The sequence below is a fragment of the Macaca mulatta genome, chromosome 8 (genome assembly GCF_049350105.2).
Source record: "Macaca mulatta isolate MMU2019108-1 chromosome 8, T2T-MMU8v2.0, whole genome shotgun sequence".
Classification (NCBI taxonomy): domain Eukaryota; kingdom Metazoa; phylum Chordata; class Mammalia; order Primates; family Cercopithecidae; genus Macaca; species Macaca mulatta.
Window position 1 is genome coordinate 144,098,310 of NC_133413.1, and position 23,241 is coordinate 144,121,550.

The window sequence follows — 23,241 nt, forward strand, 5'->3', positions numbered from 1 at the left end:
GTCTCGGCCTCCCAAAGTGTTGGGATTACAGGCGTGAGCCACCACGCCTGGCCATCAGCAACTTTTAACTTAGACATTGACACAGGATGGCATGGCTACTTCCAGCATTACACGGAAGTAATAATGTAATGTTTACATTATGTAATGTAATGCTGCCAACCAACAAAACTAATGGTAATAATACCTACGACGTGTTGAACGCCAGCATCATGCCAGGTAAAGATCACCCTCTTTTGTGAGTGATCGCACTGAAACCTCCAGAACCATGTGAGAAATGATGAGAATGACAGGCAGCCCTGGTTGGCACCTGCTGTGCATCAGGCTCCTTGTTCAGCCCTTTACACACAGGATCTCATTAATTTCCCGCCAGCTGTCTCACAAAGAGGGTGGCAACTTCATCTTCACTATAAGATGAGGTAGATTGCACACTTTGTTTCTGCTAAAGCACCTCCAATTTTCTCATAAACACCGAGGCCAAGTATCTCTGTGGCCACACAAGGTCCTTATGTAAAAGCTGAAAGGAATGACCATCCCTCACTGTCTCCAGGGCATCTGAGCTGAGGGCAGCCCTAGGGGGAAGCACTGAGGCAGATAGGGCTGCATCCGCACATCTGGTATCCTGAGATATTTGTTGATGGAAGAGCTGAAATGTTGGGCAGCACACACTCCTTGACCCAACAGCCCTTCTAGGACAGCTGGTTCAGAAGCTGGGGATTAATGTTAGGAACAGCAATACAGGGATCTCTGCCTTGGACAGCATGAAGTGGCTGATGCTGTCTGTAAATACACTTGTGTTCATTCTTTACCTACAGGATGCCCCATGTGCTGTGTAGGGGCCTGGAGTTAGGAAATGAGGACTTAATCTCTGTGGCCTTTCCGGGGCTCATTTTGGATATTGGGGGCTGTATATACTCATCTCTGAACCTTTTTTTGTAGGGGGGAGACAGAGTCTCTCTCTATTCCCTAGTCTGGAGTACAGTGGTGCGATCTCGGCTCACTGCAACGTCCACCTCCCAGGTTCAAGCAATTCTCATGCCTCAGCCTCCCAAGTAGCTGGAATTACAAGCACCTGCCAACATGCCCAGCTAATTTTTTGTATTTTTAGTAGAGACAGAGTTTCACTATGTTGGCCAGGCTAGTCTTGAACTCCTAACCTCGGGTTATCTGCCTGTCTCCGCTTCCCAAAGTGCTGGGATTACTGGCATGAGCCACCACGCCCATCCTCCGAACTTCTTTCTGGCTCTGGAATGCAAAGAGAATGGGTCTTTATAGCCCAGTGCTGGTGGATGAGGCTGAAGAGGTCTCGAGCATCAGATTAAGAAGAATTTTGGATGCCAGGCTTAGGACTATCGGGAGGAACCTCGTTCCAGGAGCTTCTCACATCTTATCTTACTGTGTCCTCGCAGCAACCTCAAAGGCTAGATGTATTAGTCAGCTTTCATACAGCAACAAATAATCCCCAACTGTCAGTGATTTACAACAGTGGATTCCAAGCCTGAGCCTGCATCAGAATTACCCAGAGGCCTTTTTAAAACACAGATCGCTGGGCCCAACCCCTAGAGTTTCTGATTAAGCAGGTTTGGATAAGGACTGAGAATGTGCATTTCTCACAAATTTCTAAGTGATGTTGATGCTGATGGACCACGCCTTGAAAACCACTGGTTTATAACAATTGACATTTCTTTCTGACTCACAGCCCTACGGGTGGGCCATGGTGCTCTTCTCTGGGCTGTGGATGGAGTCCAGGACCATTCCACCTGTTTCTCACTCCAGAACTCAGGCTGAATGAATAGTGGTTACTCAGGCATGATCTAATTGCTCATGGCAGGAGCATAAGAGGCCAAGCTAAACCAGTCATGCACATTTAATGCCTCTCTTTTGATTGGTGTGTGTCTCCTCTCATTGGCCAATGCAAGTCACAAGCCTAAGGCCAGCATCTGTGGGATGGGGGAAATATACTTCTATTGAGGCTACAGGCAGGAAGAGTAAATATGCAATTTATAAGGTAGATGCTCTTTTTCCATTAGGCATATGAGAAAATTGAATCTCAGAGAGGCTAACTGACTTGTCCAGCATCACGTGAATGGCAGAACTGAGATTTGAAACTGGAGCCTGTTGGAATGGCAAGGTGAGACCGAGGTGGGGGGTGAGTGGGCTGATGGCTGCTGGTGGCAGGCTTCCTTCTGGATCCTTAGGAGGCCATGGTGAGAAGAGAGCAAGTGAGCGCAGGATCCAGACACACCTGAAATGAAATCTTGATTCTGTCAGTTGCATGAGCTGGGGAGTCAGTCACCTCTTTGAGCTTTGGTTTTCCATTTGGGGTGAACAAGGGCAATAATTCAAAGTTCATAGCATTGTAGTAAGATTTAGGTATAGTGCAGGCAAAGTGATTCAGAAGTTTCCCTCAAGAGAAAACACTTGAAATTTTAAAAGAATGAAGCAGATAATGAGACTAGCCAACAATAGAAGAGATATTATTTTGTGTTGAGGGGACAGAGGCACCGTGTAATCCTCTCCCCACTGGTCCTATAGGAATCCATGTGCTCAGAAGACCGGCCAGCTGGTCTTTCACAGAAAGAGCCTCACTCCATTTTTCCCTGTAGGTTGGACTGGGTGAAGAAGTTGTCTTTTCTGAGCCTTGGGTCCCAGACAAATCTCTGAAGAACCGGGACCCCAGAATGCCTGGCTTCGCATTTCCTCAGGCTTTGTGCCATCTGTATTTCCCCAGGACTGGGTAGATGGCCTGATACTTAGTATGTGCTCAGCAAACGCTATGTGAATTGCATCCTTATTCATCCTTACAACCTCAGTTCTCTCCCTGAAAACGGAGTCCTGGGCATCTTTCAGTAATATTCCGTGAGCCTTTAGTGCATTTATTTTTTCCTTGGTATGCTTTGCACTGAAAGCTATTTTCTTTTCTGTCATCCCCTATCAACTTGGTGAGACCAGAAGTGAGGGCCATTGTGATTGTGGATGCACCAGGGCCTGGGCAGGATGACAGCTTCGTATTCTTATTGTCATGCTCTTTCCATTGTACCAAGCTTGGAGAAGCTGCCACAGTGTGTTCATTCATTCATTCGTTCATTCCTTCATTCCTTCATCATCGCTTCATGCTGGCAACACACACTTGCTGTTAGGGTTACTGCCCATTTGGCATCCTTCCCTAGCCTGATTGTGAACTCCAATTAAGAGATGGCTTATAAGCAGCCATGTGAACTCAATTGCAGTATCACTGAACTCCTGCCACATGCCAGCCATGGTCATGCATCCTAGTTTTTGCCTTTCCTGCTTCCATTTCCTCTTTTTCTGGCAATAGTTCACTGGTGGTTCACTACTGAAACCTTCTCCCCCTACTCTCAGAACATGTTTTGTGAATGGGGTGAATAACACCCCTGGCTTTGGAGGCTGAGCTTGTGACCTGAGCCTGGCCCATCAGAGTATCATGTCCTTCTGGTTGTAAGCGATGCTTTGACTACGGGCACATGGCCTGACTCAGGCCGATCAGAGAAAATAGGACCCACCACTGTGGAGTGTGTTAGAACCATTGGGAGTAGACTTGGAGTTGTGAGCAGCCATCTTGCTACCATAAGGTGAAAACCTGAGAATTGAACAAACACAGAAGGCAGAAGCAATATGGGGAAAACGAGACTGAGTCTGGGAAACAGTGCTTGAGATCTGGGGTGAGCCAGCGAGGCTGACTTACTTTCTTTTCCTTCCTTCCTTCCTTCCTTCCTTCCTTCCTTCCTTCCTTCCTTCCTTCCTTCCTTCCTTCCCTCTTCCTTTCTTCCTTCCTTCCTCCCTCCCTCCTCCCTTACTCCCTCTCCTTTCTCCCTCCCTCCCTTCTTCCCTCCCTGCTTCCTTCCTTCCTTCCATCCTGTCTCCCTTCCCTCCCTCCTTCCTTCCTTTCTTCCCTTTTCCTTCCTTCCTTCCTCCCTCCCTCCCTTCCTTTTTTTCCTTCCTTCCTCCCTTTTCTCTTTTCCTCTCTCTCTTCCTTCCTCATTCCCTCCCTCCCTCTCTCTCTTTTCTCCTTTCCTCCTCCATTTTCTCTTTTCTTCCTTCCTTTCTTTCTCCCTCCCTTCCTCCCTCCATTTCCTCCTTTTCTCCCTTTCCTCCTTTCTTCCTTCCCTCCTTCCTTTCTTGCTTTCACTGGTGTGGATGCAGATGAGCAGAATAACATAAATATATTCTCATCCGACAGACTATCTGTGTACCAGTGATTGTGCTGGACCCCGGGGACATGATGATGGCTAAACAGAGATGTCCACTGCCCTCTGGGGCCTTGCTCTGGTAAGGAATAGAGATGATATGCAAGATACACATACAATCACAGCTGTGTCTAGTGCTTAGAAGGAGAGATGTCAGAGGGTCATTTACCACAGTGTTAGACAGTTGGGTGGGTCTCTCTAAGTCAATGGTTCTCAGCCGGGATGATTTTGCTCTCCCAGAGGATACTTGGCAGTGTGTAGAGATATTTTTGGTTGTCATATTTGGAGAGAGGTGATGCCACTGGCATCTAGGGAGCAGAGACTAGGGATTCTGCTAAATATCCTACAACACACAGCACAGCCTCCTGTGACAAAAAATTATCTGTCTCAAAATGTTGATAGTGCTAAGGTCGAGCAACTCTGTTTTAAAGCAACAGAGGCTGAGCTGAGAATTGGAAGGTAAGACATTAACAAGGCAAGGGGACAGCAAGGGGACTTAGAGTGTTTCAGGCAGAGGAAACCCAAAGGGCAAAGGCTCAGCCAAAGACATTCAAGAGTGGCCAGGTGTTGGATGGTACAGGTGAGGTTGGAAGTCAGTGAACATACAGGACTCCTAAATGTAGTTAAATATTTTGGTCATCAATCTAAGATCTGCTTGAATATACTAAGAAAGAGGTGATAGCAGTGACATGATATTATTTGTATTTCAAAAAGTCCTCTCTGGCTGCATCATGGAGAGTCGATTAAAGTGAAGTACAGTAATATGGATAGACCGGCCATGAGGCTATATCATGATTTTAAGTGATACAGGAGTGTTGCTTAGACCACAATAATCTTGGTAGAGTTGGAAATAAGTAAAAACTGTTGAAAGTCAACTAAGAGTTAAGATATGTGGGGCACGGCAGTGGATTGGATGTACGCAGTTGGTGTAAGAGAAAGATATATTACCCATGGCTCGGTGGTTCCAATGCAAGATGGGTGGACAAAAGTGTCATCGGCCAAAATAGGAAACACTAAGTTTGCACAAGAAGATCATTAGCTAAGTTTTGGCCATTTGAGTTTGAGGTGTTGTGTTGATTTTCAAGGTGTATCCAAAATGCATTGATACTTCTTCCCTTAAGAGGTAGAGTATAATATCCCTCCCCTTCAGTGTGGGCTGGACTTAGCTTCTAGTGACTTGAATATGGGAGGAGTGACAATATGTTAAGTATGAGACTAGGTCGTAAAATGACGGTGGCTGGGTCACATGGTTATGAGTCTAGGTCGTAAAATGGCTGTGGCTAAGTCACATGGCTATGTGACTAGGCTACAGCTATGGGACTAGGTTATAAAATGATTGCACCCTGGGTGCAATCTCGCCTTCTCTCTTGAGTCACTCAGTCAGCTGCTATATCATGAGATAGTCCAGGAGACAGAGAAGCCAGATAGTAATGTGTGAGGATATTTAAGCAGCTCATAAAGAGGCCCATGTGATGAGGAACTGAGGTCTGTTCATGGCCTGGAAGCAGGTCATTCCCAGTCAAGCCTTGAGCTGACAATTGACAGTAGCCCCAGGTGACCAATTGAGGACAGCCTTAAGAGATACCAGAACCACTCAGCTCAGCCACACCTGGATTCCTGACCCACAGAAACGATGAGATAATAAGTGTTGCCTTACACATCTAAGTATTAGATAGATAATTTGTTATAAAGCAATTGAAAACAAACACAGAAGCCTTTGAAACACTCTAATGGTTAAGGCTATAAAGCATATCTCAGTATCATCTAGAGTTTTGACAAAATTCCTCTTGATACTTTTGCAGATATGATTATAAAATACAGGATGAATAAGAGTACACTTAGCAATGGCATTGTAGAACAATTTATCTCAAAATGCAGGCAAATTCATGCCAAAGAGAAAGGTGGCTTGGTTCTCAGTCCTATCCTACTCAGCAATGATCTATGTTTCCTGGATAATGATGCAGAAGGCAGACTGGGCACATCTAAAGATGTTACTACTGAAAGCTGAAAACAAGGGCTGATTTGCTACGTAATCCCCAAAAGAGGCTAGGAAAATGAAATGAAAACTTTCAATGGTGCAAGACAATTCCATTGGCATTGTCTTATTTAATCTTAAAAAATTACATTCTATTATTACAGATAAAGAAACCAAAATCAAGCCATTTGTTTAAAGTTATATAGACAATGAGTGAGGACCGTAACTCCAATCCATGCCCTTCGGCTCATGGCCCATCCTTCTTTTCACCACACCAGGGCTCCCTGATGGCAGAATCAGGGCTGTGAAGGATTTTAAGAGCCTGGAAGGAAAATGGACCAAAAAGTTTATGTTTATCTCCTCAAAGTGCTTGACTCTATAGGAATGGGCTGTGCCATATACTAGCCACTCAGCATATGTGGCCATTTAAGTTTAAATTAATTATGATTATAAAATAGAAAATTCAGTTCCTCAGTCGCACTAGCTGAATTTCAAGGGTTTGATAGCCACGTGTGGCTGCTGCCTGATGCACTGGAGCATGCAGATATAGAACATTCCCATCATCATAGAAGATTCCGTGGGACAGGATTGCTGAACTGAAATACTGCTCTTTGTGAAGTGGAGGCAAGTTCACTGGTTTTTGAGGTTTTTGGCTACCGAAGGACAGTTGTGGAGGGACAGGAATGGGGAAGCTGATGAATACAAAACATCAGCTAAAATGGGAAGGAGTGAGTGTGTGACAGAGGCGTGAACTGGAGGGGCTGCCAGGAATGACAGGCGTCAAGCAGGGCTGCGTGTGATAAAATGGGAACCCATTGCTATACATGCGCCATACCCTGTCCTCATGACATCACAGAGGGACTTCACCCAAAGAAACATTTCCAGCCCCTCTTTGCCCTGCCCCTCTTTTCCCCAGTCCCCCTTCCTTCCTGGCTGCCAAAAAGAGATGGCAGAAAAATACATTTGATTGGGAGAGTGGCTAAAAGCTGACATCTGTTTATACTTCAGTCCAGGCTGTCGATCTGGGTGACATTTACTGTATTGGGCCCCTCTCTGTTCCTCTTTCTCTCTCTCTTTCCCTCTGTCTTCTTATTGCCTCTTACACATAAAGTAGGGATTCTCTCTCCCCAGCGCAAGTGAGTATACATATCTGCTTTGCAGGCTTTCCTAAGTCCTTGGAAAGACAGAAGATCTTAGATCACCTGATTATGCCTACAGATCCCAGCTATGTCTTCTGGTCTTGTTTCAGCAGAGTTATTGTTGATCTAATCTCCACCTTTCTGGACATTGTGAGTATTTCTTAATTGGTCCTAAACTTGGAGGAGGAGTACAAGAGTGATGAGTTGTCACTCTTGAACCTCAACAGTGATTAAAGTGGAATTTAAGAACGTTAGTCTCCCTTGTCAACTGGATCCACTTTAAGGCTATTTAAGAGATGCAAGAGCAAAATAATAATACTGAGTTGCTATCAGTTTTTTGACTGTTGTTTTGAATGTTATCACCTCAATCCAGAGTCACATAGGATATCAGGATATACTGGGTTACCCTTTGAATATGATAGTGCTTTCTACTACAGAGAAGTGGGCTGAGGTGGGTCTGGTCCCTGCGGCTCTTGGATGATGTCTCTCCAAGGCTTTTGTGTCTTCAGGATTAGAGGAGAATGTTTAGCAAGGAATTAAGGAGGCTTTAAGGGGAGGCTTTTTGAAAACTGGTCCAGAATCCCAGACAGAAAAAACAACTTTTCTTGAAAAATACTTTGGAACTGAGGATACAGCACTGCTCAGACTGCATTATCCAAAATGTTCTGTGTTCTCCATGGTGTAGGACAATGAGGCTGAGAGAGGTGACAGTAATGCTAATAATTAAAGCCACAACTAACCTTGGTTGTGCATTGACTCCACAGGAGGTGCCTTTCTAAGAACTTTCCTTCCATGACCTTATAGAATCCTTACAACAATGCTTTGAAGTAGGGACTTGTATTGTTCCCACTTTAGAGATGAGGAAATTGAAGCATATGGAGAGGTTCAGTAACTTAAAGTTTTTCAGCTGGTAAGGTAGGAAGCTGAGATGTGAACTTAGGTGTCTTTAATTCCAAAGCCAGCTCGGAGCCACTGTTGGCTATGCCATAGGTCACCAAGCTGATACCAGTCGTCACCACAACCACTCAACAAATAGGGTCATTAGCATTAATTAAGAGTCACTCACTGTGAGTATGGCAGACATCTCGGGTGAACCAGCAGTAGTCAGTGTTCCCAGGAGTTTTTCTGTCTAGTGGCAAAGACAGACAACGTAAAAGCATAATCAAAACGCCTCCTCATTTTATAGGTCAGGTACCTGCAGCCAAGAAGGAGCCAAGCTGCCCAAGACCTACAGTTGGTGGGTCCTAAAAGGGTCAAGGTACATCTGAGGCTGGGACAAGACTGAGGCAAGAGAGGAGCTTAGGGGGCTGAAGGAAAGGAGGCTCCCCCATTGCAGGTGCTGCCTATGCACTTGTGCAACTCTGAGAACCAGTGCCTCCTTAACTTTTTACCTTGGTCATGAGAGACTGGGGTTTAAACTGTGGCTGCATCACTTAAGCCTCACCCCAGTCCTGGCCCTGACTACAACCCAGATCTCTGACTTCAAGAGTCACCCCACAGCCTGTATTCTCACAGCATGAGCCTTTGCCAAATCTTTATTCTGTTTTACCTTTTTTTTTTTTTTTTCCCAGGAGACTTTTACAGAGATTTTATCAGGTGTGATATAAAGCACCTTCTGGGATTTCTAAGTCAGTTATCAACCAGCTCCTAAGCTCTGGAGCCAGGGACTGCATCACCCACGTGTCCTCGGCATGAATTGTTTTTTTAATACTGAATTTTAGTTATTCTGAGACTCCGGGGATTGTACGACTTGTCCTACTTTTGGAGATGTTAAAGTGTTCAAAACAGTAAAAGCCTGTCAGAGAATCAATGAAACAGAGTAAGAAGGACATGTTCACTGCCTCAATTGAGCCCCTTTTACATGGAACAACTGATTGTCAGTGAGTCCAAGGGTCTCATTCGAGGTCACAAGGCTAATCAGAGCAGAGCTGGCCCTGAAACCCAGGCTTCTGTCTCCTGACCTGAATCATACCTGATCCCAGAATTGTAACTGTTAACCATTGTGCTTGACATCAAATATAAGTCTCTTTTTGTTGGGGCATTCAGGGATTCTCACTGAGGAGGAGTGACAGGTGCGGGGGCAGGAAAGAGAGATTTATTCTGTCCCCAGGCCATTTCACATGAAACCAAAGTTTATTGTAACCTTTATTTTGACAATCTTGGAGTTTTATGGGAAAGGAAGAGGTGGGCAGCCATAACCTAAACTACTCCCCACCCTGTTTATTTTCCCCTCTCTTTTTCCTGTGTTAATTGTTTTCTTTCCCTTCAACACTGTGCAGTTGCTTACTGATATGGTTTGGCTGCATCCCCACCCAAATCTCATCTTGAATTGTACCTCCCACAATTCCCATGTATCATGGGAGGAGCCCGGTGGGAAGTAATTGAGTTATGGGAGCAGGTCTTTCCCATGCTGTTCTTGTGATAGTGAATAAGTCTCATGAGATCTGATGGTTTTATAAAGCGGAGTTCCCTTGCACAAGCTCTCTTCCCTGCCACCATATAAGACTTGACTTTGCTCTTCCTCCATCTTCTGCCATGATTGTGAGGCCTCCCTAACCATGTGGAACTATGAGTCCATTAAACCTCTTCCCTTTACAAATTACCCAGTCTCAGGTATGTCTTTATGAGCAGCATGAAAACAGACTAATACACTTGCCAGCCAGGCAGTGGAAATGTCTGCAGGGGAAAGTGCCATCAGACCTCCCAGGCACTAGCACCACAAGGGCACACTTGCTCTTAGACTCACCTCACTGACCCTCCCTTGGGTTTTAACAAAGAACCAGAACAGAAAACAAAGGGAAGCATTCCATGAGTCTTTAAAAGGCACTTTTTAAAAAGTCAGCAAAAATTAAGTAAGTTGTATCAATGTTTGATAAATAACCCATCTTCATTTTTAAGTGGGAGAAGTCAAAGATCATAGCTATTTAGAGAGGTTTATTCTAAACTATCCAAATATTGGCACTGCACTCAGACTGTGGAGGGGAGAGAAATAAATAAATGTCCACTCCTGCCTTCTACAACCTCACAATTTTTATGGGGATGAAAACCATCATCATTACAATGCACAATGGAGTGAGTGTTAATTGGAGGTGTGAGAGGAATGACCAGATGGAAATGTTTTGGGGAGGAAATAACTCAGGTGTAGAGTCAGACAGAGTCTGTCTCAGTCATTAGCTCTCTGAATAACCTTAATGAGATGTTCAAGCTCTCTGGGCCTCAGTTTCCTCCCATGTAAACTGGGAACATTATATTTAGCCTATAGGTTATTTGAGAATTAAATGAGCTCGCATGTGTAATTGGTCTTGACATAGCATAGGTTCTCCAAACATTTGTTTCTTCCTCTCCCCTTTTCCTCCCTCTAAAATTCTATAGATACATTCCTCCATCCCTCAGTTCCATGCCCTTTGGTTCCCATGAAAATTTAGGTTCCCCAGTCATAGTGCCTGAGAGAAGGTCTTAGGTATAAATAGTCTATCTTCGAGGTAGCACAAGAAAGCAAGGGTGAAAGAACAGAGAGTATGAGACAGAGAAAGAGAAAATCTAACACAAGGTTATGCTTTTCTCATTATAGACCTGCATTTTGTCAGTGCAATGGCCTCTGCTTGAATTCCCTGACCTAAGGATGAAATTCTTCCAGCTTCCCTTGCAGCTGGAAATGCCATGGTAATGGATGTAATTGCTGGGCTGGCAGCAGCCATCTTGCAACCATGAGGAAATAAGCATGTGCCAATATGTAAGGATGGCAGAAAAAACAACTAGAAGGCGCTTGGATCTATGATGTCACGGTCGAACAGCCAAACCAACACTAGCAGTTCCCTACCTCTAGACCTCTCCCCATGTGCAAACATTAAACCTCTATTTGTTTAATTTTAGCCAGTTTTCTGATATCAGCCTGGGAGCTTATTCCTGACTGACATATCCTTATGGAAACAAGGACCTGGCTCTGTTGATCCAGTGGTGCTTTCGTGAGTACCTAGAATAGCACAGAGCACGCAATTGGTACTCAGCAAATGGTGCTATTATAATCTCACAACGTGACTGCAACTCCAGTCTGAGAGGCATTTCCTGTTTCCCAGGCTTATCTCCACCAAGGGGCAATGGCATCTGCAGGGGAGACTTCTGCTGTCAGAATTTATCCCAAGCCAATTAACCTCTAGCCTTTAACTCACTTTCTCCCTAGCTGACATTCATCATCTTGTCCGCCTGTCCCAAAGGCCCTGGAATGTCCTGGAACCATATCCCAGAGTGTGAGTCATGGACTTCTCCCTCGCGACCCTTCCTGGTGTCTCTAAGTGAGATACTGGTCCTGATCAATCTCAGATTCAGAAACCATTTAGAGAGTGATATCAACCCAGGCTTTCTCCTCTGGGGCTGTAGAGGGAGTGAGGAATAGGGTCTCACAGAAGCAGAGCTGGAAAGTATTGGGACCAGACAACCAGGCCTCTTAGTCACACACTCCAGGGACATCATTCCTCCTGTACTGCTGTCAGTGGTACCCGTGGATCTGTACAGTGCACGACCTGCACTGCTGCGTGGGCTGCATGAAGAAGCCCTGCTGGCTGCACAGCTGCAAGGCCTCTGGATGCTGCCACGTCCCACCAGCTTTTTGTAAAGAGGACAATGAACAGCAGAGAGGTTGAGTATATCTTCCCAAATAGCATCCCAAAACATAGCTAGCATATTGAGAAGTGTATCTTCCCATATGCTATAAATGTATATATCATATTACAAATATAAATGCATATCCATATAACTGTGTATTCAGTTAGTGAAAAAAAGACTGTAAGAAAATAGTTAAACCAGGTTGCAGGATCATGAGTGAATTTGCTGCTTGAGGTCACACAGCACTTAAGGAATGGAGCCTGGACTTTATTTTTATTTATTATTATTATTATTTTTTGAGACAGGGTCTCACTCTATTACCCAGGCCGGAATGCAGTGGCTTGGGCTCAGTTCTCTGCAGCCTTAGCTTCCTGGGCTCAGGCAATCCTCCCACCTCTGCCTCCCAAGTAGCTGGGACTTCAGGTGTGTGTCACCACACTCAACTAATTTTTTATTTTTAGTAGAGATGGGGTTTTGTCATGTTGCCAAGGCTGATCTTGACCTCTTGGGCCCAAGTGATCCTCCTTCCTTGGCCTCCAAAAGTGCTAGAATTACAGGCATGAGCCACCACCCTATGCCCTAGACTGGATTTAAAAATAATCTGTCTGGGCTCAAAGGCCTTTGACCTACAAGGTCCCATCTGATCTGGCACCTGCTGCTTGTCGGGACAGGCTCACTCATGGTGCTGGGCCACACGGGCCGCTTGGCTGTTCTCTAGTTGTTTGAGCTTGTCCTGCCCCAGAGTTTTTGCACTAGCTCTTTCCTTTGCCTGGGATGTTTTTCTTCCTTCTTGCCAATCAAGTTTTGCTTCTAATGTCCATTTCTCAAAGAGGAGTTTCCTGACTATCCAGTCTAAGACAGCCTCCGTGACTCTGCAAATCACTTCCATGTTACGTTTCTCTGTTTAGTATCTGAAGCCACCTTACCTCTGTGTTACTGTTTGTCTCTCCTGCGAGAATGTTAGCCCCATGAGCTCTGTCTGCTCTTTCTCAATTATTTTCCTGGCAGCCAGCACTGATCATATACTGGGTGTTTAGTGCTATTTTAGGTTTAATAAATTAAAGGGTTGGAATTGGGATTCTTGTAGCGATCCATCTGACTATAAAGCCGACACACCCTTTCCCCACATTAGGTTGAAAGCAGTAATCACCAAATGGGAAGAACAGAAAAGCATAGCTTGGCTCAAGCCGTGAAAGTCAGCACACAGTGCGAGCTTTCTATATGCCAGGCCATATCTCAAATTGTTGACACGAGTGATCTCGATCTCATTTATTCTCTCAGCAGCCCAGGGAAGCAGATACTATTATTTCCTTCATTTTACAGATGGTAAAACTAACCCCCAAGGAACTAAGTGATCACATAAATAAGATTATATGGCTAATATGTGGCAGGGTCAGGATTTGAAGCCAGGCGGTACAGTTGGAGATCCCAGGACTGTTATGCTATCTCATCTGTCTATGCAGAAAGAGAATCACCAGCATCACTTCACTTACATCCTCTGCAAAATGTGAGGTTAGACTTGTCAATGAAAGTTTGGAGCCTAGTAGAGAGTGAAGGATTGATTATAGTCATGGCCAACTTTGTCCAGGCCTCCCTGTTATCTCACCTACTGGGGATGCACCTCCCTTGCTCATGCCTTCCTACACTGACCCTGGGCTTGCCCCATGGACTTACTGTAGGACAGTGGCAAACACCCATCAAGCATGTGCTGACACCACCATGTGAAAGAGCCTAGGTGAGTTTGCTGGGGTATGAGAGGCCAGGTGGGGCAGAAGTGACTTATCCACACTAAGGCTGTTCTTGACCAGGCAACCCCCAACCAGGAGACCAGTGGATCACTGCTGCCAAATGAGTCCAGCCAGATCAGCTGAGCCTGCTGCCCAGCAAAAGAACTCCCCAGCTAGGTCCGGTTCCAAATTGCCAGGCTACAGAATCATGTGCTACAGAAATAATTGTTTTAATCTACTAAGTTTGAGATGATTTAGCATACAGTAGAAACTAACTGATACAAAGGCTGAAGGGATTGCCAAATATAATCATGCATTTAATCCTCCCAACAGCCCAGAGGCAGATATATTATCTCCGTTTTGCAGGTACGGAGAAGGCAAATAACTCGCCCAGATAGTCAGTGGTGAAGCTGAGATTTAAATCCAAGCAATCTGATTCTAGAATTTGTCTTTTTAACCTCTGTACTATATTGCTTCTCAAAGACTCATTAAGTCTGTAATCCCAGCACTTTGGGTGGCAGAGACAGGTAGATAACTTGAGCTCAGGAGTTTGAGACCAGCCTGGGCAACACGGTGAAACCCAGTATCTACCGAAAATACAAAAAATTAGGCAGGTGTGGTGGCATGCGCCTGTAGTCCCAGCTACTCAGGAGGCTGTGGTGAGAGGATCACTTGAGCCTGTGAGGTGGAGGTTGCAGTGAGCAGAGATCCTGCCACTGCACTCCAGCCTGGGTGACACAATGAGACCCTGTTTAAAAAAAAAAAAAAAAGGACTAATTAAAACCTGACCATTTGTCAAAAACTATGCTGGTTTCTGGGTATATGAAAACAAATAAAACAAGGCCTTTTACTCATAAATTTATACATATATATGTGAATACATATATTTAGAGGATGGGTTATTAGTCTTCATGTAGAAATAATTTATATAAATTAGTAAGAAAAGTATCTCAAAGAAAAATGAGTAGAGCACAGGTATTTATTTTAAAAATGGATGTTTGCAAAAATGTATTAACCACATCAGAAAGAGAAGCAAATTAAAGTAGGAATGAAAAATCATTTTACACCCATGAAATTAGTATTTTAACCAAGAGTAAATAAATAAAAATATTTAATTCTTTTGGTGGGAATGTAATAATTTGGCAAGAGTTTTAAATGTTTTCATGGCAAATGTAATTCTAAGCAAAGAAAATAAACAAAGATACGGAGACATACATCACAGTTATTTTTAAAATATTAAAATATTTTAAAATAGTAAATGATATCTAGTAATAGAGATATTAAAATATATTATAATATATTTCTATGGCAGGCTATTGTGCAGCCATTTAAAATACTATTACATTTATTGCCATAAAAATATAGCCATGTCATAATTGTATATAATATATCTTCCTGAATATATTATAAATATATACACAATTAGGGAAAAAAGACTGGAAGAAAACACTAAAATGTAACCAGCAGTTAAACCAGATTTTAGGATCATGAGTGACTTTTGTTTTCAGTTGTTCTTATACCTTTTCTTAAATTTCCTAAAGTTTTTACATTGAGCATGAAAAACTTTTCTAATAGAAGGAAAAGAGCAAGTTAAAAACAAAGAATGTCTTGAAATCCAAATAATGTATGAAGTTCAGCTAACAGTAATGTTACTTGACTGTGACAAATGTCTCCTAGTAAATAAGATGTTCATGATGGGGAAACAGTCCTGGGTATATGGGAACTCTTAATACTGCCTTTGGAGCTTTTCTGTAAATCTAAGTCTATTCTAAAATGAAAACTTTATTCAAAACAAACAACATCACCAACAAAAATCAGGGAGGACTTCTGCAACTTACCCCTGTAGCAGGCTGTGGAGTACAGTTGCACAGTTTGCACCTGCAGAGCCCCTGATGGAGCGGAGGAGGGTCAGAAGCCTCTGTAAGGAGGCGTCCACCCAGGGCAGCACCTTCCTGTACTTATCCACCTGGACAGGCTGTTTTCTTCTAATGCACCCAAAGTCACATCTAGCCCAGAAGCTGCCCTGCCATCTCCCCACCCCATTCTCATCACCTGCTTTTATTTCTGCCTCTTGCTGTGTTCCATCTCCTTTAAACAATGTCAAACCTTTTCATAGAACTTCACACAGCACCTGTACTCACCGACCTTCCAGGTTTCTTCTGGTCATCATGGTTTTGGAGATGTGGTTTCATTCTGGGAGGATACGTACTGTTGAGGAATGGCCTTTGCACCCCTGCAGTAGGCCTGTGGGTATGACTGTTACCTTCTCTCCTTCCCTGTGCCACCATCTGTGGTGGCCTCCAGTGGTACAGTGCAAAGAGCCCTTGATGGGGATTCAGAATCTTTGGCTACACTTCCTGCTGCCCCTTCTACCAGTTCCTTTCCCCTTGCAGAGCCTCAATTTCTCAGTTGTTTAAAGTTAGACTGCCTTGTGATCCCGGGCAAGTTGCTTAATCTCTTTGCGCCTTGGGCTCCTTGTCTGTGAGATGGGAATCGTCACAGCTTCTATTTCTTTCTTTTTTTGAAACAAGGCCTCACTCCGTCACTCTGGCTGGAGTGCAGTGGTATGATCTCAGCTCACTACAACCTCCACCTCCCAGGCTCAACCTCCATCTCACAGGTGCTCGCCTGTGGTCCCAGCTACTTGGGAGACTGAGCAGGGAGATGGAGTAGCTGCGACCACAGGCGAGCACCACCACACTCAGCTATACTTTCTGTATTTTTAGTAGAGATGAAGTATCACAATGTTGGCCAGGCTGGTCTTGAACCCCTGAGCTCAAGTGATTCTCTAGCCTTGGCCTCTAAAAGTGCTAGGATTATAGTTGTGAGCCACCTCACCTGGCACAGCTTCTATTTCATGGAGATGTTGTGAGTTAATGCACATAAAGCTCTTAGAAAAGTGCCTGGCAAATAGTAAGTGCTTAGTTAGTATTAGTTATTATTATTACTGTTATTGTTACAATAAACATGACTTTTGCTAATATGGTAAAGTGGTATTTCCCAAATAAATTCCACACAGGTATTTCCACTGCACAAAAATCTTCCATGGGACTCCATCCCTGTGTTGCCATTTGCTGTTGTAACAAATTGCCACACACTTCGTGGCTTCATGCAACACAAATTTATTATCGTAGTTTTGGAGGTGGTCAGAAATCCAGAAAGGTTTTATGGTCCTAAAGTCAAGGTATGGGTGGGGCTGCCTTCCTTTCTAGAGGCTCAGGGAAAAGTCTGTTTCTCGCCTTTTCCTGCTTTTAGAGGCTGCCTACATTCTTTGGTTCTTGGCTGCGTCACTCTGACCTCCCTTCTGTTGTCGCTTCTTTTCTGACTCTGACCCTCTCGCTTCCCTCCTCTAAGGACACCTGTGATTATACTGAGCCCTCTTGATTATCCAGGATAACCTCATCATCTCAAGATCCCTACCTTAGTCAAACCCACAAAGCCATTTTTGCCATGTAAGGTGATGTGTTCATACCTTTTGAGAGTTAGGAAGTAGACCTATTTAAGAGCCATTATTTCGCCTACGCAGTCTTCTTCAGGATAAAGCCCAGATTTCTCAGAGTAGTGTCACAGCATCTAAATTTGGAGTCCCTCCAATTCTTCCAGCCTTCAGTCCTACTGAATCCATCTCCAGAACATTTGCTATCTTCCCGTGGGACTCAGCTTCCTACTTTCTTGCCTTTATCTTCCTGTTCCTACCTGGGAAGTCCCCCCACCTTCTTCAAACCCACATATTATCCTTTCTTCAAGATCCAACTTAACATCTGTAGTAGACAGCAGTGACCATAAAAATGCTGCAAAACACAACTGCCCTGAAACTCAGTGGCTCAAACCCACGTTCATTCTCATTTATGTTTCTGCAGTTTGGCTGCAGATCAGCTGATCTAAATGGGGTTCAACTAAGCTTGGTCCAATCAGTAGGTAGGGCTCAGGTCTGCTCCATGCATATTTCATCCTGCATGGACCAGACCTGATTTTTGTTATGGTGAGGACAGTAGCATGAAAAGAAAAAACCCCACTGTGCAAGCACACTCATCTCTGATCTCTATTATGGTCACTAACAACCTACTGGCCAAAGCAAGTCACGTGGTTCAACCTAACATCAATAGAACAGGGAAATATACCTTGCTTCTAGAAGGAGGTAAAGTAGAGTAAATGTTTCATGTGGCTCAGCCTAACATCAATGGAACAAGGAAATATACTCTGCTCCCAGGACGAGGTAAAGGAGAGTAAATATTTGCTGAACAAGGATTCAACTGATCATAAATCCTCCTCCTCTAGGAAGCCCTCCTTGAGTTCCCCAGCTGCAAACTCTGTATTCTTCCTTTGGCCTCTCACAGCAATCTAACTCCACTTTTCTTAGAGCCAAAGACATTTATCTATAGCATAGTTCATTATCTCTAATAGGGTATGGATACCTATGTAAGAGCCACTTGAGGTCTAGACAGGTGGCTGATTCTTATTTACTACTAAGCCCACCCTTCATCCCACTCCAAGTGTCTGATGCCTACTCAGTAAAGGCCCCAGAACAGGAGAACAAGTACCATCCATCTCTTTTCAGGAAGCTTGGATGTAGAAGCCCCATCAGGCTCACCTGGGAATTCTCTTATTGCTGGCAGCCAAGCTTGCATATTTGGGATACTGCATTGGACACACAGGACACATTCTTGACTCCCAAGGTGATGGTGCTTTTGCAGTCCTAATTATCAGAGGGATAAGAAAAGCCTGGTCTTTTTTGGCTGAATGGCTTCAAGCTGCATTCTCATGGACATTTTTTTTTTTTTTTTTCAGGAGGTACTTTAAAATAAAAGCAGTGCCTTTTCTGCTTTCAATCCTGTGGAAGTAGATTATGAGAAACACACTTTGGGAATTGCCAGCCCAGGGGCCTATCCATGGGTTCATTTAAACTTGGGTTTAAAATGAGATTCTTCACCGACAGGGAAATGTCCAACTCTGATTGGTGTGTGGGGCTTTGTTCTAAGAGCTTACACTCCGTGGCACTGGCATCTGGTTCAGTTTCCCATCAGTTGGATGATCTTGGGCAAGTCGCTGGCTCTGTGAGCTCCAGGTTTTCCATCTGATAAGTTGAGGCCTGGCTGGTCCTGGACACTCACAATTCCATCCCTGTGCTAGCCCTTGTGTCTAGAGGATACTGTGGGCATTGAAGTGTAAGGTTTGCAAAGTGCTTAGCAGCCCAGAGGGTGGGCTCAGCTCACTACCAGACTCTCCCTGTGCACCCATACTGGGGCTGACCCTGTTGAGGAGTCATGGGTTCTTTCCCCCGTCTGCATGAGCCAGTTGGAATGCTTCCAGATTTCCTTCTTGCAGACTGGGCAGGCCTCTTCATTCCCAGCCAATGGGTCAGAGCAGCTCTAAAATGAGAGATGACATGGTTTGTGGATTTATGCCCTGAAAGCACCTTCTCATATGCCTGCTCAGTCAGAGTGGTGTTCTCAGCACTCCCCATGGGGAAAAACCCACACTGGAGGCTGGGCAGGGATGGCTGATGAGGCTCCCAGCCTCACCAAACACTCCCAGTGTATTTCCTGGTGAAGTGGAAAATTGCATCCTTTAAAGAGCGATGCAAAACAAACAGAAAGTATTCCTGCAGAGGAAGGTGGAGGAGGGAGGTTGAGGGGAACGTGACTAATAATAGTGTAGTCATGAACATTCATATAGTTCTCTCTGGCTTCCTTTCCCTCCCTCTGTAACGAACTTCCTGAAGCTTAGGGGTGTGGGGGCTGAGTGAAATGGAATGACAGCTAAGAACTGGACACAATCTCAAAGTGACTATCAGACACAGAAATTCATTGATGTTCATTTCCCATCACGCGGCCTTCCTCGTGGGTCCATGTGGGCCCTGGCCTCTCCTGTGTACTGGGGACTTCTTTCCTGCACTGCCTCTCACTCTGAGCTGCCCAGTACCCTTCCCCTCCCTCCCCATGTTTGTTATGTCTCACTGTTGCACCGTAATAAAAATTATCATGACAGGAGAATCAATGCTTATGAAGCCCTGACAATATGCTATGCATATTTTAACCACTTTACCTTTATTAGCTCATTTAATCTCCATGATTATCTCATGGGGTAGGTCCTGTTGTCCCATTTTACACTTGAGGAAACTCAGTAAAGCTTCATGTTTTATAGTGTAATTTTATTATTATTCAGGTATGATGAGGCCACAGACCAGAGTGTGATGCCATTGAAAAGACAGTTCCCAAGAGGAGAGGCACACCAGGCCATGGGGTCCGTCGGGGAAGGACTGTGTCCACCAGTCAGAAGTCAGAGGGAATGGGAAAAGAACCTTCATTTTGGTTTCCAGGGAAAGGAATGGTCAAGCAGGCTTAGGATTGGTGAGTTTGAATACTTTCCAGGATTCTGGGGCCATAGAGTTCCACTCTAATTGTCCAGCACCTGTCCCTGGGGTGAGTAGGTCAGGGGAATCATGGCCAAGAGTATGAGAGCAATAGAGCAGGTGAAGGTGTGAGCTCTGGGTTGCCTGGTTTATATACCCATTTGTAATCGGCAAAAGGGTCCAGCTGCCCACCGCCTGCAGAAAGAAGTTCAAATAATCACAAGTTACGAAAAGACATTGTAAGATTTTGTTATTACCCGTGCCAGCAAGAGGAAGAGTAGAAAGAAATTCCACTCTTTAATTTGTGAAGGGAATGAAGGGGTTTTTAAAGAAAGAGTTTGAAATATAGAAGAGGCAGGAGGGTGCTAGGAGGTGCCAGGTGGCGTGACTTGCTCCAAAGGTGCATCTTGAATTATTTTCCACTTGGTGAAGGGCCTGGCACCGTTGTGGATCCTCCCAAGTTATAAATTAATCACAGTCAATACTGTAGTCACTCTTTAGCCAGGAGTGGGTTCTGACCTTAAAATAATTTTTGCTGGAGAGAGAATTCTGGTCTGGTCCTGATCAGGATCCAACCTCTGAAGCTTCTAAGGAAATAAATGACCACAAACGTGAGCATGGTGTGAACTTAAGAAGCATCTAGATAAATAAATGTGCATAAGGCATGGAAGCGTAGAATGGGAAAAGAAAGGGAGTGGAGGTTCACAGTACATTCCGAGGCTGTATTTCAAGATGAAAGGTAACCCATATGCAGTTTGTGTCAAAGTTATATCTTGAGACTTGAGGAGGAAAGGGGAAATGAAAAAAAAAAACGTTTTAAAACGTGGTTTGAGGCTAAGCTGCTCAGCTACACATTTACCGTCTGTAGGAATTGGCCAGCCCTGGGAGGTTGGTCTCTTCAACACAAGCAAGGCTCTCTTTGTCAAAGCATGAGAATGATAAGACATGCTTCATACCCTTGGAAGTCTACAGAATGTTTTATGGAAGGCCCATCAATCTATGGGATCCCAACTCTCCTCAGCTCCCTGCCAGGCACCTTTCTGGAGGTTGAAGGTGGTCAAATAAGTGGCAGCCCAACTATGTTCCCTCAAAGAGTTCCCAGTCTAGCGAGGAAGCAGATATGTAAATCTCCTTGCACCACCTGATACTGTCTACCCGTTCACCCCCAGCTGGAGAGAAGTATAAAGTACTATTTGATGAAGAGACTAGCAAGAAAACCACATAGCTGAGATACAATAAAAGCTAGACATGCAGGATAAGGAAGAACTCTCTGGAAAGGTAAGCATCTGAGTTGTACTCAGAGAGGAGGAACAGAATTATAGAAGATTAGGGAAGTGCCTCTGGAAAACAATAGAGTCCAGAGCAGTTAGAAAACAAGATGTGGGCAGGAGCAGGACTGAGATGAGGCTGCTGTGGTTTAACCGTGTTTAGCATGATCATAGCAGCCAGGAGTTACTGCGCACTTTGTACATGCAAGAAGTTTCTAAGCAATGGAATTTTCTCATCCCTCACCGCAGGAGGAGGAAATTCAGGCACAGGTGTCCCAGGTCACAGAGGAAGAGGGGAGCCCGGGTTCAAAGTTGAGGGGAGTGACTCCAGTGCCCTCACTTCTAACTGCTGCAAAGGGAGCTCCAAAGGATTTTACAGTCCAGGTAACAGTTCTAGAAGCTTCCTGTTGTCAGCTCTGTTGAGTATTTATCAGCAGGAGATGCTGAAGACAGTGAGCAATTAGGAGGTCATTGCATTGGTTCAGAGGGGAAAAAAAGTTGATAAGGTGATGTTTATGGCATAGAATTCACTGGATCAGATGAGAAGATGAGCTGCATGTAGGGGTGAAGGAGAAGTAAGAAGGGAAGGTTGAAGCTCCAGCCTGGGCAGCTGGGTAGGCACCAGCCCCCTTATCTTGGGAGTAGATATGCTCGGGAAGGAGCTGGGCTCAGTGGGAGGCTGGGAGTTGGCAGGCCCTGCCCGAGGAGGCGAAGCTGGCTGCAAGCAGCACCCAGGCTCACACTGAAACCCCCTTCCTGGTGCTGCTGCATCACAGCACAGAATTTAGCCCTGTGTTAGAAGTTCTATTGGGACTGAAACCCCATTCTCTGTTCTCTCTCTCTTTGTGGGTCTAGAAATACCAGGCACTGAAATACTCTGCAACTCCCCTTGCAGGTGCAGACCTACATTCGGTAACAGCCCTTTCCCCTCCATCACTCCCACTCTTGCTAGCTCCTGGACCCTGCTCCCCAGGTGCAACTCCACTACCCAACTGGCAGGTCTTTACTGCAGACGCAGCCTCCCTGGGAAATAGACTCTTCTGCAGGAGGCTGGGAGTATGTCTTTTTACATGAAGGATTTGTGGAGTCTCAAGAAGTGTGTCTGCAAAGGCCTTGTGAACTCACTCCAGATTCTCTTACATTTCCCTCTCATAATAGTTACACATATGCTGCAGTTGTCTGCCTGGAATTTCCAGCCTTCACCCTGCTCCTGACCAGACCCAGAGGAACCATTTTCTCCACTTCCCCCTTGGTCCTGCTGGTGGTTGGCAGGGGCGTTAGATGTCCTTCCACCATCTGCACCCTTGGAGAAGAAGTCAGAGGTCCAGGCATCCTTTGCTTAGGGTCATCTGCTTACAGGCTAGCTCCTCTGTCCCTGCTCTCAGTAACAGGGTCCCTGGCACTCACCACTGGTGCAAAATTTAAGGGGGCATCAAAAAACTCAGTCATCAAGATAAATAATTTAATGCAAAAATTCAAAAAAAAAATCAAAATGAATGCAAAAAATCCAAATGTTTAACAACAACAGAATCCACCTCTGCAGTTGCAGAGCCTCTGCCTCGCTCTTCTCATCTTTCTTTCTTTCTTTCTTTCTTTTTTTTTTTTTTGAGACGGAGTCTCGCTCTGTCGCCCAGGCTGGAGTGGAGTGGCGCTATCTCCGCTAACTGCAAGCTCCGCCTCCCGGATTCACGTCATTCTCCTGCCTCAGCCTCCGAGTTCTCCTCATCTTAATCCCTTCCCTTCTAATCCCTTAATGCCTGTCTTTATTTTTAAAATTGATATTTTGTTTATCAGGAAGATTTTGCATTAATTTTGATTTTAAATATTGAATTTAGTATTATTTATCTTGCTTTTTGAATTTCCTGGAGCCCCGTTAAATTTTGTACCTGAGGCAAGTCCCTCCCTTGCTCACCCTAGTCCTTGCCCTGCTTAGAAATGGATGGCTGCAAGGCCACACTTTCTCTGCAGAGGCT

General features: G+C 44.7%; 1 long non-coding RNA gene across 1 annotated transcript in view; it reads left to right on the forward strand.

The window, feature by feature from the left end:
* LOC114680350 (uncharacterized) overlaps window positions 1–21,780 on the forward strand; it is a 37,332-nt gene extending 15,552 nt beyond the window's left edge. Inside the window, exons 6-8 of the long non-coding RNA XR_013397439.1 lie at window positions 2,028–2,128; window positions 4,199–4,287; window positions 21,518–21,780. This is a non-coding gene — a long non-coding RNA (uncharacterized LOC114680350). The remainder of the gene's footprint in view (window positions 1–2,027; window positions 2,129–4,198; window positions 4,288–21,517) is intronic.
* Window positions 21,781–23,241: the final 1,461 nt, after the last annotated feature.